The sequence below is a fragment of the Anabrus simplex genome, chromosome 10 (assembly GCF_040414725.1).
Source record: "Anabrus simplex isolate iqAnaSimp1 chromosome 10, ASM4041472v1, whole genome shotgun sequence".
Taxonomy (NCBI): domain Eukaryota; kingdom Metazoa; phylum Arthropoda; class Insecta; order Orthoptera; family Tettigoniidae; genus Anabrus; species Anabrus simplex.
Genome location: NC_090274.1, coordinates 70,167,340 through 70,185,728, shown reverse-complemented (window position 1 = coordinate 70,185,728; position 18,389 = coordinate 70,167,340). Strand labels below are relative to the sequence as shown.

The window sequence follows — 18,389 nt, the reverse complement described above, 5'->3', positions numbered from 1 at the left end:
GCCGATAAGGACCCGTGTGTATCTTGTGTCTCACTGAGCCGTGCTCGTTCACGATTCTTTCGGTGTGCTATGGCTCACTGTCTCGCTGCAGCGTAAGCTCGGCTCCCCGTCAACGTCCAGTGAGTGCGCCACTCAGCACTGTCCGCTGGGAGTGAGCTGAATCGTGTGCCGTGAGCTCGCCCGTAGTTGGTCTTGGCTCGCCGTTCCTGTGAATCGATTCACTCGGACACTTGAATGAATCGATACACTGCTTCGAATCATGCATTCAGTAGCCAACACTACTATATAGGCGCCTAAAACTTATATTTTTTGGGACCTAAAGATCCCATGTCTATTGATAATGTTCCCTTTTCTGACTTATGAGAAGTGATGATCTCTTGGGACCTGTTTTATCGTTTGCCCTTGAGAGTTCATTTCTGTTGCCATCTGTTGTTGATCGTGTTTGATTCATTGAAGTTTGTTATTCAGGTTTTTTCTTTCTTTTCCCCTCCATAATGGTCCTTAATGTTATGTCTCTCTGTCTCTTGTTGCTACACCAAGCATGGCAACTACAGTATTTTACTGCTACCCGGCGAGTTGGCCGTGTGGTTAGGAGCGCGCAGCTGTGATCTCGCATCCGGGATATAGTGGGTTCGAATCCCACTGTCGGCAGCCCTGAAAATGGTTGTCCGTGGTTTTCCCTTTTCACACCAGACAAATGCTGGGGCTGTACCTTAATTAAGGCGACGGCCGCTTCCTTCCCATTCCTAGGCCTTTCCTGTCCCATCGTCGCCATAAGACCTGTGTCGGTGCGACGTAAAGCAAAATATCAACACAAAAAAAATACTGTTTATGAAGTGTTTATTGTAGACGTCAGCCCCATTAATATTTATAATTAGGCTACACTTCTTAAGGACAACTTTCAAAGTTACCTTTCTGCTAGTAATCCCAGTTACCGGGTTGAGTGGCTCAGACGACTGAGGCGCTGGCCTTCTGACCCCAACGTGACAGGTGCGATCCTGGCTCGCAAGGAAACCCAATCGTAAAGGCCTCCACACAGAAAGCTACGCTATGCTAAGCAATGTCGTGCTATGTCACAAAAAACTAAGCTAAACTATGCTAAGCTAAGCTAAGTTATGCTATGCTAAGCAACACTAAGCTTTGTTGTGCTATGTCACGAATAAAAAGCTAAACTGTGCTAAGTAATACCAAGCTATAATAATAATAATAATAATAATAATAATAATAATAATAATAATAATAATAATAATCGTATGGCCTCAGCTACCGTGTGCAGATATTTCGATTTGACACCATCTGGCTGTCTGCTCGTCAATTTCGACGTTCCGTTTTACTCTAGGTCCGCTAGATGGCAGACAGAGTAAACCGGATCTCTCTTGGGCGTCTATGGCTGAGATTTAATTAAATTTGTCGGGTAAATACCAAATGTATCACCAGAGATCTTTTACATGCCGACATCGTACGACATGGAGTGTCGAATGGACTTTTTCAGCCCTTCAAAAATCCGACTACCTCTGCCGGGTTTGAACTCGCTATCTATCCCAAGCTATGTTGTGCTATGTCATGAATATAAAGCTATGCTAAGCAATACCAAGCTATGTTGTGCTATGTCACGAAAAAAAAAGCTAAGCTAAAGTATGCTAAGCTAAGCTATGCTAAGCAATACCAAGCTATGTTGTGCTATGTCACGAATAAAAAGCTAAGCTAAACTACGCCAGGCAGCCGTTTAAAGATGGCAGAGGAGGCTGTTTTATTGGCCGCTGACGTGGAAGATGAAGAAAGAAAAAAAACAGAAAGAGGAGAAGATTCTATATACGTGAAATTGCAAGGAGAATAATCCATTGTCTCTGGTAAGATCCCAACTAGAGTATAGTTCCAGTGTGTGGGACCCTCACCAGGAATACTTTATTCGAGAACTTGAAAAAAAATGCAAAGAAAAGCAGCTCGATTTCTTCTGGGCGATTTCCGACAAAAGAGTAGCGTTACAAAAATGTTGCTAAGTTTGGGCTGGGAAGGCTTGGGAGAAAGGAGACGAGCTGCTCGATTAAGTTCATGTGCCAAGCTGTCAGTTGAGAGATGGCGTGGAATGACATTAGTAGACAAGTTCGAGTGGTGTCTTTAAAAGTATAAAAGGTCACAATATGAGATAAAGTTGGAATTCAAGAGGACAAATCGGGGCAAATATTCGTTTATAGGAAGAGGAGTTGGGAATTGGAATAACTTACGAAGGCAGATGTTCAATAAAATTCAAATTTCTTTGCAATCATCTAAGAAAAGGCTAGGAAAACGACAGATAAGGAATCTGCCACCCGGGCGACTGCCCTAAATGCAGATCAATAGTAACTGATTGAGGTTTGAAGAGGACAGGTTGGGGGCGTGCATATTTTTACAGGAAAAAAAAAATTAGGGATGGGAATAATTTATCGAGGAAGATGTTCGATAGATTTTAGACATCTTTAAAATTATTTAAGAACAAACTAGGTAAGTAAATAGCCTCCATGGCTCTGGCGGCAGCACCCCGGCCTCTCCCCGCTGGGTTACGTGGTTCAAATCCCGGTCACTCGATGTGAGATTTGTGCAGGGCAAAGTGGAGGCGGGACAGGTTTTTCTCCGGTTTCCCCTGTCTTTTATTCCATCAACACTGTTCACTATCACTTCATTTCATCTGTCCGTCAATCATTGCCCCAGAGGAGTGCGACAGGCTTCGGCAGCCGGCACAGTTTCTATCCTCGCCGCTAGATGGGGGCTCCATTCCTGACCCGGTCGAACAGGCTGTGGATTTTTCACTAGGTAAGTAATTGATAATGTAATGCCCAGGTGGCAGATTTCCTAATTATTGCTACTGTGCGCTTACTGCTGCAGTTAGAAACCTTAGTACGTCAACGAGAGGCACATAACAGTTATTTATTCAGTGTGCGAGCATTTCTAATAATGAAGACATCAGCGATGAGAAGTTGTGTTCCCCGAAGGAGAAACCTGATATGAATTACTTAGAGTTGCGCGCGTGTTACGCCACTCTGGGGTAATACTCTATTACAGCTATCTCGGGTGTTCAGTTCCATATTTCACAGGATGTTGTTAAGAAGTTTTAATTAAAGTGCCGCCAGCTCGTCCTCAAATTACTCTCTCTTCTACAATCACGACTTCCGAGATCGCGTGTGTCGAGGCGGTGACAGAAATAGCAATTGTTGTGAGTTCGATATTAGGTTCAGATTCACTGGGATCGCCTAAGTGGCGAAACTAGGTGTCTGAAGACAAGGAACCAAACCTGCGTCTACCGAGCAAGCGGTTGCGCGGTTTGAGTCCTATAGCTACCAGCTTGCATTCGGGAGCTAGTGGGTTCGAACCCCATTGTTGGCAGCCATGAAGATTCTTTTCCGAGCTTTCCTCATTTTCGGACCAGACAAATGCTGGGGCTGTACCTTAATTAAGGCCACGGCTGCTTCCTTCCTACTTCTAGCCCTTTCCTATCCCATCGTCGCAATAAGACCTCTCTGTGTCGGTGCGACGCAAAGCAAATTAAAAAAATAATTTCGAGGAAAAAGACCCTGGTGCCTTCTTTCTATACTACCAAGTGTTACTACTGTCAGAGGGATAGTATTTATTTATTTATTTATTTATTTATTTATTTATTTATTTACTAGAGCACCCGCAATACTCCGCAGCATTCGTTATAAATAGCGCTGTGAAGAGGAGGCGGACCTCCTGTTGACTGAATCGGATAATACGATTACAGCGCTCCTCCGGTGATCTCCGGTACTACCGACGGAGGCAAAGCAGTACGGAGCTCCGGAGGTTAACCGGAGGGCCGCCTCCTATTCGCGACAGTAGCTCCGAGTGTAAGGACGTAGTGGGCTGTAATTTCAAACTTACGTCCACGAATGTAGGCGCCCTATAAAAATCGTTACCTACATACTATACGCGAACTTTTTCTTGAGCCCGATTTTTACGGGGTGAGGGGTAAGGAGGGAGCGTTGACATTTCCGGTTATACAGCCAACTGGATGGAAATGAAATCTGAATTGAATAGATAATATGATCGATCGATATGAATTTTCTAAACATTTATTATCTTATGCCAACAACTCTGTCACACATACATTATTTAACATTATATAACATTTCTCGATGCGAATCTTGTTCCTAGAATGAATTATATAGTTTGGCTTTGCTGTGTAAACAACATCAGTACTAGTTCGTAAAGTGTACGCCAGATGTCGCACAGCGATGCATAGTTTGTGTTTCAAAGGTTGTCAATATGGATGTCGAAGATAACCGATTCAGGACTAGGGAGCTCAGAGCTCAAGAAAAGGTTCGCGTATAGTACACAAAAATTTATCTATATCACCGATATTCCATACAATACCCCTTAACAAAGAACTTATAGTCATTCAGAATAATTAATGCATCCTCTCATTTGTTATCAAGAAAATGCAATTATATCGACATATAATACATACCCCATATACCAGTAGGTATAAACCCTGTAGATACAACAAGCAATATATCTAAATAGGTTCAGTTGTTTCTCAGAAAAGTGCAGGCCCTACCTGTGCAGAACTTACACAGTTCACCTCGTTCATTATTATATTATTATAGTAGGGAAAACTCGAAAGGTTTTGAACTTCGAATATAAAAATTGCTAATTTGTAAATGTTTTTACTAGGTTAAGTAATGCTCTTTCGAGCGCACCTTAATAAATTATTTTTATTATGGAAATGTTCCCATTATATTGGCGTTAGAATACAGTAGTTTCAAGTTAAATTAGAATTCGCTTTTAATTTCTGAACATATATAAAAAACGCGAAAGACGTGCAGAAGTAAGGGATGATTATTTACGAGCGGAGGGAGGAGTTCAAGCGGTTCAAGTCTGTAAGTGCTGCGATGTAAAACATGGCACAAATGAATGTGAACACCGGCCTCACGGTGTAGGTGGCAACGCGTCCGCCTGTCACCCGGCGGCCCCGGGTTCAATTCCCGGCAGGGTCAGGCTTTTTTTATTTAAATTATTAATATCCCTGGTCTGGGGACTGGGTGCTTGTGTCATCCTTAACGTTCCTTTCCTCGCATTCAACACTTTACACTACGGCCATTTACATAATACCCGCAGGTTTCCTCACATATGGTGCAAGTAAAGGCAAAAGATGTTCAAAGGTCGACGCCCTAAACATATAGCATTTAAAAAAAGTTAAAGGAGTGTAGTTTCGCGCAATAATAGCGACAAGTTATAAATTCCTGTGAAAATGCTCGTTCATTCCTCCCGTATGAAGTTCACACTATAAGCGCTTGTCATTCAATGTTTCTTTTTTTTTTGCTAGTTGTTTTACGTCGCACCGACACAGATAGGACTTATGGCGACGATGGGACAGGGAAGGGCTAGGAGTGGGAAGGAAGCGGCCGTGGCCTTAAGGTACAGCCTGGTGTGAAAATGAGAAACCACGAAAAACCATTTTCAGGGCTGCCGACAGTGGGGTTCGAACCTACTATTTCCCGAATACTGGACACTGGCCGCACTTAAGCGACTGCAGCTATCGAGCTCGGTCATTCAATGTTTGTACGTAAGAATGCTATCTGTAACATCGTCAAATAATCAAGGTATTAACGGAGGGGCGTAGTTTCTCACATTAACATCGACAAGTTATAAATTCCTGTTCAAATGCTCGTTCATTTCTTCCGTACCAAGTTTAAACTACGCGCTTGTAATTCAATCGGAGGTTCTCCGGAGGCACCGATTGAAAGCGCCCGGAGCCTCCGCTCCGTAAACAACCGCTCCGTTAACAGCGCCTGTTATAAACAGGTCAGATAACTCTTCTTGATATGCCCTGACGTAATCATTTTTTCCTGTCCTTTTCAATGATTTTATTAACATTTAATAAGAAGTGCGTTATGATATGCCGCAGTTCGTAGTTAGAATTCATTCTGTCTGTTTGGTAAAAATCTATCCATATTGTTGTAACCAAGGTTGAAGTTTACAGAACACAACTTTTATTTGCTTCACTTTTTGATATTTACACAAATAACTGAAATGTATTTTGAAGCAAAAAGAAATATTGAAACTTGAGAAAAGTCTGTCTTTATACAATATGTACAGGTTTGCAGTCTTTATATACACTTCTATCTTGAAAAGATAGTCTTTGTGAATTGACACGTTGATAGTCGAGAACTATCTGGCACACTAACATAAATGTCTTTGAGAGTCCTTGTTTGTTGAAGTGCCTGAATTCCTAAAAAGCAAGTTCAATTGATTGAAGAAATTCCACCTAGCGAAACTAAGGGAGCTTGCATAACTTAGGGAATGAAAATGGCTTGTAAAAGAATTACGGAACATAGGCAGCGGAAACAGGTAAGGGAGCGGTGACCAGAGGTGAAACCTCGTACTGCCAGAAATTCAGTCCACCTGGTCGAAGCACATTTTCAAGAGGAGTAGCCTCCGTGCTCGACGTAGGGTGTATTCTGGAGCTGGACACCGGGGCAAGAGGGCAAGTGAGCAGGCCGGGAGCTCCTATTTATAGTACACTCGATGGTCAGGCACGCGCACTGAGGGCTGCGCGTCGAAGCTAGCAGAATGATACACAGGCGCGCGTGCAGCTGGCTGACGGAGCGAGAAGTGAGCGCCGGACATACAACACCCTCCCCTCCTAAATGCGCCGGTACGGCGTGAAACGGCGGCGGCGCTGGCGGCGACTGCGATGCTGGGGCGGAGCTGCTGATATCTCTGTTGTATTGTCCGGAGCTGGAACTGGGCGGAGTGGCGCAGTCTCGTCCTGAAAGGAACCCATTGTTATTAAATGATCTAAAGCGCGTTCAGCAATAGATTTATCTGGTTTAGCAATAGCATCAATAGCTGGACAGGGGCGGTAGCGTAGACGTATCTGATCTTGATGGCGGCAGATACGTTTCTCCGTAGTCTGTATCTCGTAGAGACGATGACCCAAAGATCTGCAGATGACTCCAGGTATCCAGAGTGGGTTGGATTTGAATGTCCTGGTGTAGACCTTGTCGTTGAGGGAGAACTTCGTTGGTGAGGTCTTATGCTGGGCCGGAAGAGGCTGTAACAGAGAAAGTAAAGTTCTGTGAGGTCGTCCATGGAGCTTCTGTGCAGGAGTGATATTATCAGCGCCGGGTAGAGTTCTGTAGGTGTTTAAGAGTTGGAGCAAGGCTTGGTCTTTAGTTAAGCCTGAAGAGACAGCTTTCTTCATACTTCTTTTAAATGTTTGTACGAAGCGTTCAGCTTCACCATTAGATTGAGGGTGAAAAGGTGGTGCTAGGATATGACGAATGCCATTATGTGTACAAAAGTTCTGAAAAGCAGTAGCTGTAAATTGAGGTCCGTTGTCCGAAATGAGTACTTGCGGTAAACCTTCTGTAGTAAAGATTTTCTGGAGAGCACGAATGGTAGCTTCGGTTGTAGTAGTCGAATGCATATCCACGACATATGGAAAGTTTGACAGTGAATCGATGACTATTAACCACATGGAATTGAGGAAAGGACCTGCGAAATCGATGTGAACTCGTTCCCATGGAGTAGTAGCAGGAGGCCATGAAGCAAGATCAGAAGACGGGGCGTTCTGATTCGTTTGACATTGCTCACAATGACGTATTAGCTTTTCGATGGCGGCATCAATACCGGGCCAGTAGCAGTGTTGACGGGCGAGTTGCTTTGTTCTGGAGATACCCCAATGGCTTTGGTGTAATAACTCGAGAACTTGTTTCTGTAGGCTAAGTGGGATAACCACTCGGAAGATGGTGCCTGCTTCTAGTAGTACAACTCCGGCACGAGTCGTGAGACGATGCTGCATACGATGATAAGGTGCCAGGTGGGCAGGAAGTGTGCTCTGAAGAGGCCAACCGTTGCGGATGTAATTACGTACAGTAGCAAGTGTACTGTCCTTATCCGTAGCTTTAGCTATGCAGGTAGCATCAATAGGAAAACTGGATACAGTATCTTCAAGTTCTATGTCCAACTGAAGACATTCAGATTCTTGAGAATCGAAGGCAGTATCAGGACCAACGGGTAAGCGGGAGAGGGCATCAGCATTACAATGCTGGGATGTGGCTCGATAGACAATCTGATAGGAATAATCAGAAAGGAACATGGACCATCTTTGAAGCTTTCTGAGGGAATTCTCTGGGATCTTATTACCAGGATGGAATAAGTGTACGAGAGGCTTATGATCGGTAATGATCAGGAAATGGTTGCCATAAAGATATTCATTGAAACGGCGAATACCAAAGATGATGGCTAAAGCTTCTTTCTCTATCTGTGAGTATCGACGTTGATGGTCATTAAGTGTTTTCGAAGCGAAGGCGATGGGGCGTTCTTGTCCATGACGATCCTTCTGGGAGAGAACTGCACCGACACCGTAGTCTGAAGCGTCAGTAGCGAGCGTGATGATCTTGTCGGGCTGAAAATGAGTGAGTTGTATAGCTTGAATTAAGGCGTTGTTGATTGTTTTCCATGCCTGTTGGCATTGCGGAGTCCACTGAAACTTAACACCTTTTTTACGTAGAGCGTTTAATGGAGCTGCCACTGTAGCGAAGCGTGGAATGAACTTATTATAATAGTTCGCTTTGCCTATGAAGGACTGAAGCTGCTTGAGGTTCTGAGGTGCTGGCATGTTTACTATCGCGGAGACATTCTGCATACTAGGACGAATTCCATTCTTATCAAGTATATGTCCGAGGTAGTGAACTTGAGGCTGAAAGAAGGTACATTTAGCGAGATTCGCTCGTAGTCCATTGTCTTTCAATTTCTGGAGAAGAAGGCGGAGATTGGTTAGATGTTCCTGATGATCTTTTCCAGTAACAATAATATCATCCAGGTAGTTAGCACAACCGGGAATTGAGGCGGTGAGTTGAGCCAAATAGCGCTGAAAAATAGCCGCTGAGGATGAAACACCAAATGGGAGCCGCTGGAGCTGGAGCAGTCCGAGAGGAGTGTTGAGTGTGAGAAATTTCTTAGATTCTTCGTCTAAAAGTAGCTGGAGATATGCTTCTTTAAGATCAACTCGAGAGAAAAATTGTCCACCAGAGAGACGACGGAATAAGTCTTCTGGACGTGGAATAGGAAAGATATCGGTTTCGAGTTGTGCGTTGACTGTAGATCGAAAATCGCCACAAAGTCGAATATTACCATCAGGTTTCTTGATTACCATGAGTGGAGTAGCCCATTGACTAGAAGTAACTGGTACTACAATTCCAGTTTGTATCCATCTTTCTAATTCTTTCGTGACCTGGTCTTGAAGTGCTAGGGGTACTGGACGTGCTTTGAGGAAGCGAGGCTTAGCTCCGGATTTCAGCTGTATGTGAGCTGTATAGTCTTTTGCTGTTCCGAGCTGAGAGTCGAAGACTTCAGGAAACTGCGCTAGGAGAGCGGTAACGTCAGAAGTAGGATGCAATGTAGATACGACGTTAATGTTGTCATGTATCTGGAAACCAAATAAGTTAAATAGATCCATGCCCATAATGTTTGATGCAGTGTAGTTGTTAACTACGAGAAGAGGAATGGCCTTCTGAATTCCTTTATAACTAGCCTGAAGCTTAATTTGACCTTTGATGTCAATTTTCTTCTTGTTAAATGTCACGAGCTGGATGTCAGCTGGAGAGCATGAAGGTGAAGCTAAGTCGTGGTAGGTAGTCAGGTTAATAATAGAGACAGGTGATCCAGTGTCTAATTGAAAATCGACAGATCGATCAGAGAATGAGAGAGGAATGATGATTTTGTGAGAATCCTTTGTGGGAAGAATAAGATTGATCTGGTCAACTTCCATGTCTTGGCGGGGCTGTATATGCTTCCGGCGCGCTGCAGTAGTCGTAGCAGGGTGGAGCGAACTTCGACAGACAGTCTGAATGTGTCCAAGTTTATTACAGCGTTCACAAGTAGCTTTGAAAAAACGACAGTCACGACGTTCATGATGCTTGAAACAACCTCGGCAGGAAGGCAGGAGTTTCGAGGTGCTTTTAGAATTGGGCTTCCGTGTAGCATTACGAGAGGGAACCTGGCGAGAATGCTTGGTGGAGAGCGCCTTATCCGTACGGTGCACTGTAGCAGAGGACTTGCGGGCCTGAGGCGAGACTTGTGCAACTTCGTGTGGAGAAGCTATGGCTGCGGCTGTCTTGGTAGTAAGCTCATAAACCGTAGCAATAGGCTGGACGTCTTCTAAAGAAGGGTTACTCTGCTTGACAGCGTCAAAACGTATTTTGTCTTCAGGAGTATGTAAAATTATCATGTCCCGAATGAGAGAATCAGTGTAGGATGAACCACAACCGTCCTTGGAGCATATGAACTGGCAGGGTTTAGCTAGACCACGCAATTCAGTTATCCATTCAGTATGTGTCTGATGGGGTTGCTTTCTGCTCTGAAAAAATTTATAGCGAGCAGCCACTATGTGAGGAGCTTTGGCATAGTGTTCCGTGAGACGGGCTAAGAGCTGCGTGAAGGGTACCTCAGATAAGTGTTCTTCTGGACTTAATTTACGTAGTAATTCACACGTAGCATTGCCAACCGAACTAAGAAATAGTGCGCGGCGGCGTTGATCATCCGTGACAGAATGGCAGATGAAATGCTGTTGCAAGCGGGCTAAATAAACTGACCATTCTTCCTTAGCTGGATCAAAAGCAGAGAACGGAGGAATAGCTGATGGCTGTGTAGAGACAGAAATAGCTTGAATAGCCTGAATTAATGCTGCCTGTTGTTGTTGCATAAACTGTTGTTGTTGCTGCTGTAAGGCTTGGAAAATCGTAGCAAGTTGTTCCGCAGTAGCCATTGCGAGATGCGTGCAAGAAAGAGTAAGGTAAGCTGTGTGTCAGAACTGGTTGGAGTGTCGTTGTTGTGTAGCACGTCGCCGTAGAGTTGACAACTGGGCCCGTTGAATTGTAGTGTTGGTTTCGTGTGTATCTCGTCGCTATAGAGTTGGCAACTGGGACCGAAGAATTGTAGTTTGTTGCCTTTTTTTTTTTTTACCTCGTCGCCATAGAGTTGGCGACTGGGGCCGATGAATTGTAGTGTCACTTTTTTACCTCGTCGCCATAGAGTTGTGTTGTAACCAAGGTTGAAGTTTACAGAACACAACTTTTATTTGCTTCACTTTTTGATATTTACACAAATAACTGAAATGTATTTTGAAGCAAAAAGAAATATTGAAACTTGAGAAAAGTCTGTCTTTATACAATATGTACAGGTTTGCAGTCTTTATATACACTTCTATCTTGAAAAGATAGTCTTTGTGAATTGACACGTTGATAGTCGAGAACTATCTGGCACACTAACATAAATGTCTTTGAGAGTCCTTGTTTGTTGAAGTGCCTGAATTCCTAAAAAGCAAGTTCAATTGATTGAAGAAATTCCACCTAGCGAAACTAAGGGAGCTTGCATAACTTAGGGAATGAAAATGGCTTGTAAAAGAATTACGGAACATAGGCAGCGGAAACAGGTAAGGGAGCGGTGACCAGAGGTGAAACCTCGTACTGCCAGAAATTCAGTCCACCTGGTCGAAGCACATTTTCAAGAGGAGTAGCCTCCGTGCTCGACGTAGGGTGTATTCTGGAGCTGGACACCGGGGCAAGTGGGCAAGTGAGCAGGCCGGGAGCTCCTATTTATAGTACACTCGATGGTCAGGCACGCGCACTGAGGGCTGCGCGTCGAAGCTAGCAGAATGATACACAGGCGCGCGTGCAGCTGGCTGACGGAGCGAGAAGTGAGCGCCGGACATACAACACATATATTCGCCATTTTATCCTGCAGTTATTAATGTAAAGCTCGGTATTGTGTCGTAGAATGCTTCTATGTAGAAAAGTTGTCTTGTAAGCTCATAAGTCAGTTTCGAAGGAGCGTTTCTTTGCCAGGCAGAGAATTTTTTAAAGATGCATGTCCTTCATTACAATGCAGCTAAGTTATCCTTCGATAGGTGTTCACATATAATGTATAAGGCGTAGTCATGATGGGCATGAAGCATGTAAGTTATTAGCAATATTCTGCCATCTGTTGAATGTATTTAGAAGCTGCGAAAGGTTTGAGAATCAAAGAGTATCTAGCAGGGAATAGTGTTTTTCCGTGATCAGAGGAAGTGTATACTCCCTGGCTTGACAGGTCGTAATCAAACATGGCAGCATGCAATGACATTACCAAGGATAAAAATCATATTAGAATATTAATGAAAGTGTCAGTCGCTTAACCACCCGCTAAGTAAAGGAGAGTGCATATAAGTCTCTGGTAAGACCCCAACTAGAGTATGGTTCCAGTGTATGGGACCCTCACCAGGATTACCTGATTCAAGAACTGGAAAAAATCCAAAGAAAAGCAGCTCGATTTGTTCTGAGTGATTTCCGACAAAAGAGTAGCGTTACAAAAATGTTGCAAAGTTTGGGTTGGGAAGAATTGAGAGAAAGAAGAAGAGCTGCTCGACTAAGTGGTATGTTCCGAGCTGTCAGTGGAGAGATGGCGTGGAATGATATTAGTAGATGAATAAGTTTGAATGGCGTTTATAAAAGTAGGAAAGATCACAATATGAAGATAAAGTTGGAATTCAAGAGGACAAACTGGGGCAAATATTCATTTATAGGAAGGGGAGTTAGGGATTGGAATAACTTACCAAGGGAGATGTTCAATAAATTTCCAATTTCTTTGAAATCATTTAGGAAAAGGCTAGGAAAGCAACAGATAGGGAATCTGCCACCTGGGCGACTGCCCTAAATGCAGATCAGTATTGATTGTATTGTATTGTATAAGTGCAGAATGTATTGCGGGTTAGGGTAAGCCTTCGCCTGCAATTATTGGAGTGATCGTTTAATGATTTGATTTTATGATTACTCAAAGCTGGCTGAACTTAGAGACCTATCAATGTCTCACGATTCACCAGCAGGTAATTCCTCAGAGAATAAAACAAAAGTGAAGCAAATCGGTCCAGCAGAGTGGACGGATAGATTTGCCAAAGCTGTTTTTTAGTAAACTCTTTTAATATACAGATTTATGTATTTGTTATAGACGAAGCAATAAAGGAACTTTGGACTACTAACAAAAATGGCATACAGCACAGTACTATAGGATTTGCAGATGATGTAGCACTGATTGATAACTAGTGAGAATGAAAACAAGATATGAAAAACGGCGGCAGCCTTATGATAATGATGCTCGTTGTTTAAACGGGCCTAACATCTAGGTCATCGTCCCCTAATGGTACGAAATGAAATGACAAATTAAAAGCCCAAAAACAGCCACTGACCACAATTCAAAACGTGAGGACGATGGATGGATGGATGGGATGGATGGAATGGATGGATGGATGGGATGGATTTAAAACGATCAGTGAAACCGACCCACAGTGCCTCACATGCACAGAACCTGGCACAAAACAATAGTATTAATGACCAAGGTACTGCTTCTATAGCACGATACTAAATCGATGATGCTTGTAGTCAAAAGGGGTCCAAAATCCAAGACAGCGGCCCCTCACAATGGTACTTATCTCTAGGAAAGTAGAACCATGGTATTTGTCATGTTGCGGTACTAATCAAGAGTAGCGCAGACTCGCGGTATTCCACACATTGTGGTACTACTCAGAGGTAATGAAATTCGCACATGTATTACAGACCTACGCTGTTTCGCACATTGCGGCGCCATTTACACAAAAGTACGGTGTTCATCACATAAAGGTACTAACCACAGGGACTCGTACTATCCCGTGGTGTTCCTCATATAGTGGGTACTAATCATAGGCAAGCCAGAACCATGGGTTCCCTCATCCCATGGTGTCGCTCATACAGTGCTATTAATCACAGGTACTGTAAAAGCCGTCGCGCTCTCGTATGCCACTAATCACAAACCTATTTAGTACCCAATATAGTGGTAATACGCGCAAGTAAAAGCCACCCATGGTGCTCCCCGCACGGTGGTACTAATCACAAGTAGTTTCATGGTTCTTATACGATCATCGCTTGGTCACCCCTTTTAGTCGCCTTTTACGACAAGCAGCTGATACCGTGGGTGTATTCTTCGTCCGCGTCCCCCACCCACAGGTTGTTTTTTGGTCCGCGAGAGGTATTTTATTTCCCTCAAGTCCGCCGGCAAGCCGGTTAGGACCCCTCGTAACCGCCAGCCGGGACGCGCCACTTGGAAGAATCACCTCTTCTGCTGCTACGCCTGCGTAGTAGGTTCGTGGCCTGTGATTAGTACTGCTACACGAGAAATAATATGAATGAATGCTATTCGCTTTATGTCGCACCGACACAGATATGTGTTATGGCGACGATGGGATAGGAAAGGCCTAGGAATGGGAAGGAAGCGGCCGTGGCCTTAATGAAGGTACAGCCCCAGCATTTGCCTGGTGTGAAAATGGGAAACCACGGAAAACCATCTTCAGGGCTGCCGACAGTGGGGCTCGAACCCACTATCTCCCGATTACTGAATACTGGCCGCACTTAAGCGACTGCAGGTATCAAACTACACGAGAAATACTATGGTTCTACTTTGCTAGCCATATGTACCATTATGAGGGGCCGTTGAGCTGGATTTTGGACCCCTTTAGACAAGCATCATCTATTCAGGATTGTGCTTTGGGAGCAGCCCTTTGGTCAGTATATACCATTCTTTTAAGTTAGTTTCTGGGAAGGTGTGGCATTGCGGGTCCGATCCACTGATTGTGTTAAGTTCATAATCATTTTTCACCGTTGTATTTTTGAACCCATATGCACCCAGCTGCCATGTTCTCTGACATTGATAGAAATCCGCCAACTTTCTAGTGTGCAGCGTTGGTGTTATAGACCGAGGTCAAAATGCCTTCAGGAGGACTGTTCCGAAATGCCACGAACAAGTCTGAAATGGCTTTATCTGCAACGAATTAGGTATTGTAATAATACGAAGAAGAAAAAGGAGCCATACTTGATCGAGTAAGCAATCAGCAGCAGCTCTCTTTCTGTTTTTCTCCACCGATTTTCCTAAGGAAGAAGCAGAAGAAAGAAAAAAGTAATAGGCCATATTTGATTCAGTAACCCCTCAGCCATTGTTCTTTTCATGTCCTCTCGCTTTCCTTAAAATAGAAGAAGAGAAGAAGGATTGAGTGAGCCCTCAGCAACTGTTATTTTTCTTTGTTTTTCCACTGCTTTTCCTAATGCCGAAGAAGAAGAAAACAAGAGAAAGTAGAAGAGCATGAGAAAAGAAGAAAAATAGAAGCCATATTTGATCGAATAAGACCTCAGCCATTGTAGTTTTTCTTCGTTTCTCCACAGCTTTTCTAATACTTTAATCGGGTTGCGGATGCGGACCAGTACCCTGTAAGCAAGAGCGCGTACCAATCCGCTTACGGGTGCGTTTGGGTTAATTCTAGTCAGTGGATGAATTTTGGAATTTTAAATTGTCATTAGATTTCGTAACATTAGGGCCGATGACCTAGATGTTACGCCCCTTTAAACAACAAGCATCATCATCATAGACAACATTAAAGAAAAGCCACTTGAAGATGTTGGATAAAGAAAAGGAACTCTTGGAAGACTTGAATGTTGCCCACCAACCTTAGTAACTGAGAGAAGAATAACCTCACTGAAGCAAAGTCTGATTTAATTTACTACCATATATACTGTACGTCTTGCCATTGGATTGTAAGCCATAATTAGTGGAGGATGGAAACGTTTGTTCTTTTAAAACCCGTACAGATATGAAGTAGCCAGTTGTCAAAACTACTGTCTTGCATCATTGTATTCAGGAAGCTATGTGCAAGGGAACATGACAATATCAAAATAATTGTAGATTATTACGTGCGGAATGCAGTGTGTAATGACTGAGAAAGTAGCTTTGCGTGTTGTGTGTTCTCAGCACTTCCACGAAGAGGCGGATGTGATTGTAAGTCCTCCAGGATGAGGTCGGCAGCCAATTTTATAACATGGCATTCATATTAGTGTGGCTTCTTCCACGATCCAGTGTTTCCAGACAGCAGCATTTGAAGTTATATCCTATAGGTCCTATTTCGCTATTATCTGGTATTACGAAAACAACCGTCTGTGGTGTATTTGTTCGTGTGATTACTTGCCATTCCCGAAGGCCCGGGTTCGATTCCCGGCTCTGCCACGAAATTTGAAAAGCAGTACGAGGGCTAGAATCGAGTCCACTCAGCCTCGGGAGGTCAACTGAGTACAGGGGGGTTCGATTTTCACCTTAGCCATCCTTAAAGTGGTTTTCCGTGGCTTCCCAATTCTCCTCGGGATGGTATCTAACTTAAGGCCACGACCGCTTCCTTCCCTTATCCTTGCCTATCCCTTCCAATCTCCCCCCCCCCCAAACAAGAAACCTCTTCAGCATAACAGATCAGGCCACCTGGACGACATACTTGCCCTACCCTCCAGTTGTATACCCTGACCCTAAGTCTCACGCTCCAGGACACTGCCTTCAAGACGGAAGAGGTGGTATCTCTCGCCGAGTCTGGGGGAAAAGAAAGCCAGCCCTGGAGGGAAAACTGATTAAATAAATAAACAAATAACTATAGGTTACAGGGAAGGGGAGAACTATACCAGGAAAGCGAAAGATTGAGTCCATGAGGAAAAGAGGACTCAAATAGTATCGACATCTGTTCCGAATGGATGAGAAGTGGCTGACAATATAGATTTAAACCCCTTGACAGTTTCCGATAAATGGTTCAGGATGGTAAGAAAGGATTTGGAGCAATCTGCATTACATCCGGAGATATCCTAAACCGAACGAAGTATAGATCAGTGATTGACAGCTTCAAAGACTTCCATGACGAAAAGAAACTGAATAGGGGATGGGCAGACGAAAGAAGATAGGCTGCCAGAGAAATAATGCGAAGATTTTGGGCTGAAAAGAATGCTTCCAGTCATGTGCGATTGTTGCTTAACGTGGTCTCAAATGGCCGTAAACGAATGTAATAATATATGGACTCTTTCCATTCAAGCACAGAATGAGATGTGTTGAAAAGCTGTTGCTCTGTCATTGGTCCGAGTCCAGCTGGCTGGCCAATCCGTTGACCTTTCGCTACGCCACGCAGCTCTCTTATGGGTGGGGACGGTAGAATACATCCACAGCCCACTCTCTTTCATAGAGGCTTACCGAGTGTTGTCTAAGCTGTGGGACACCGAAAATCTGTTTTACTTCGGCAGGGTGAAGAAGACCGACGCGTATGACAGCCTTATAGAAGAACTGTGTCTAAATTGAACCTGACGAGACGAGAGAACGTGTTGTCAAAAAAAAAAAACTTTCTTCTACGTTTAAGAAAGAGTTAAAATAGTGAACAATTCCAAACGGTCTGGAACTTCCCCTGTGACGACACCTACGTTCCGTCACTGTGGCACTGCGGGGTGGACAAAATAAAACTGGCTCGGAGAATATTTACAAATGAACATCACAGAAGATGCTGATGAATGACTTGATCTGAAGAAATGAAAAACTGAGGTTCCAAAATTTCTGACTCCATCCACTTCACTCAGAAACCACCGGCAGAGGTTCGTCTGGACGCTTTAATGCATGCACAACAGTACATTTGTAAGGATATACTGTAGGTGCTGGGCGGAATGCGTGCTGTAGGGAAAGGTCAATGGACTGGCCAGCCAGGTGGACTCGCGCCAATGACAGAGCAACGCTTTTTCAACACATCGCATTATATGCTCGAATGGAAATAAAAGAAGACTTCGTTGAGATAAGTTCAAGATTTAAAGTTATTAAGTATTTAAACAGAAATAAGCATAAAGGTTTATATATTTCTAAATAGTTTTGAATGTGATTTGATAGAATCTGATTATGTATTTTCAAGAAGGAAATCTGTCATTCTGTTTTAATGAAGTTGTTTACTTTTTAGGTAGTTTATAAGTTTACTACTCAAAATTAGTTTCCGCACACTGAAGAACCTAACAGTTGCAACTGTAGTCGAAACTGAAAGGAGATGCTTCAGATATTACTAAAAAGAAAACTTTTCGTTTGGCACGCTTGCACTGAAAAACACTGTATATGCAGGATGTTACAGAGTTCCAGGGATGCTGTAGAAGGGCACATGTATAAATATGAAGTAGGGAAACATCGATCCGGAAATTCTTCAGTCACCGGGTTTAAACCAATTTTTTTTACTCGCACTGCATATTCACGCTACGAAGAAATTTATTACAGTTGTTCGAAATGGCGTAGCCGAACTTTGATGCAGAGATGACAACGTCGCATTAAGTTATGGTGTATCTGATAGAATAGAACAATTCTGGCGTCGCTTGAACGATGTCACAGGGAGAGAGGATTCTTGCTGGGAGCTGCTCTTCAGTCTCTGCAGGGTCTTGTAGGTAACACTTCACAAGAACTCAAGACGAATGAGATCAGGTGAACGAGCTAGCCACGCAACATGACTTCCTCCTTATCCTGTTACTTACGGAGAACTGCCTTTTCGTGGAACGTGCAACAGAGGT

At 43.6% G+C, this 18,389-nt stretch overlaps 1 protein-coding gene across 4 annotated transcripts in view; it reads right to left on the bottom strand.

The window, feature by feature from the left end:
- The window catches only part of LOC136881941 (uncharacterized), a 478,253-nt gene that overhangs the window by 134,267 nt on the left and 325,597 nt on the right, over positions 1 to 18,389 (bottom strand). The window lies entirely within an intron of this gene.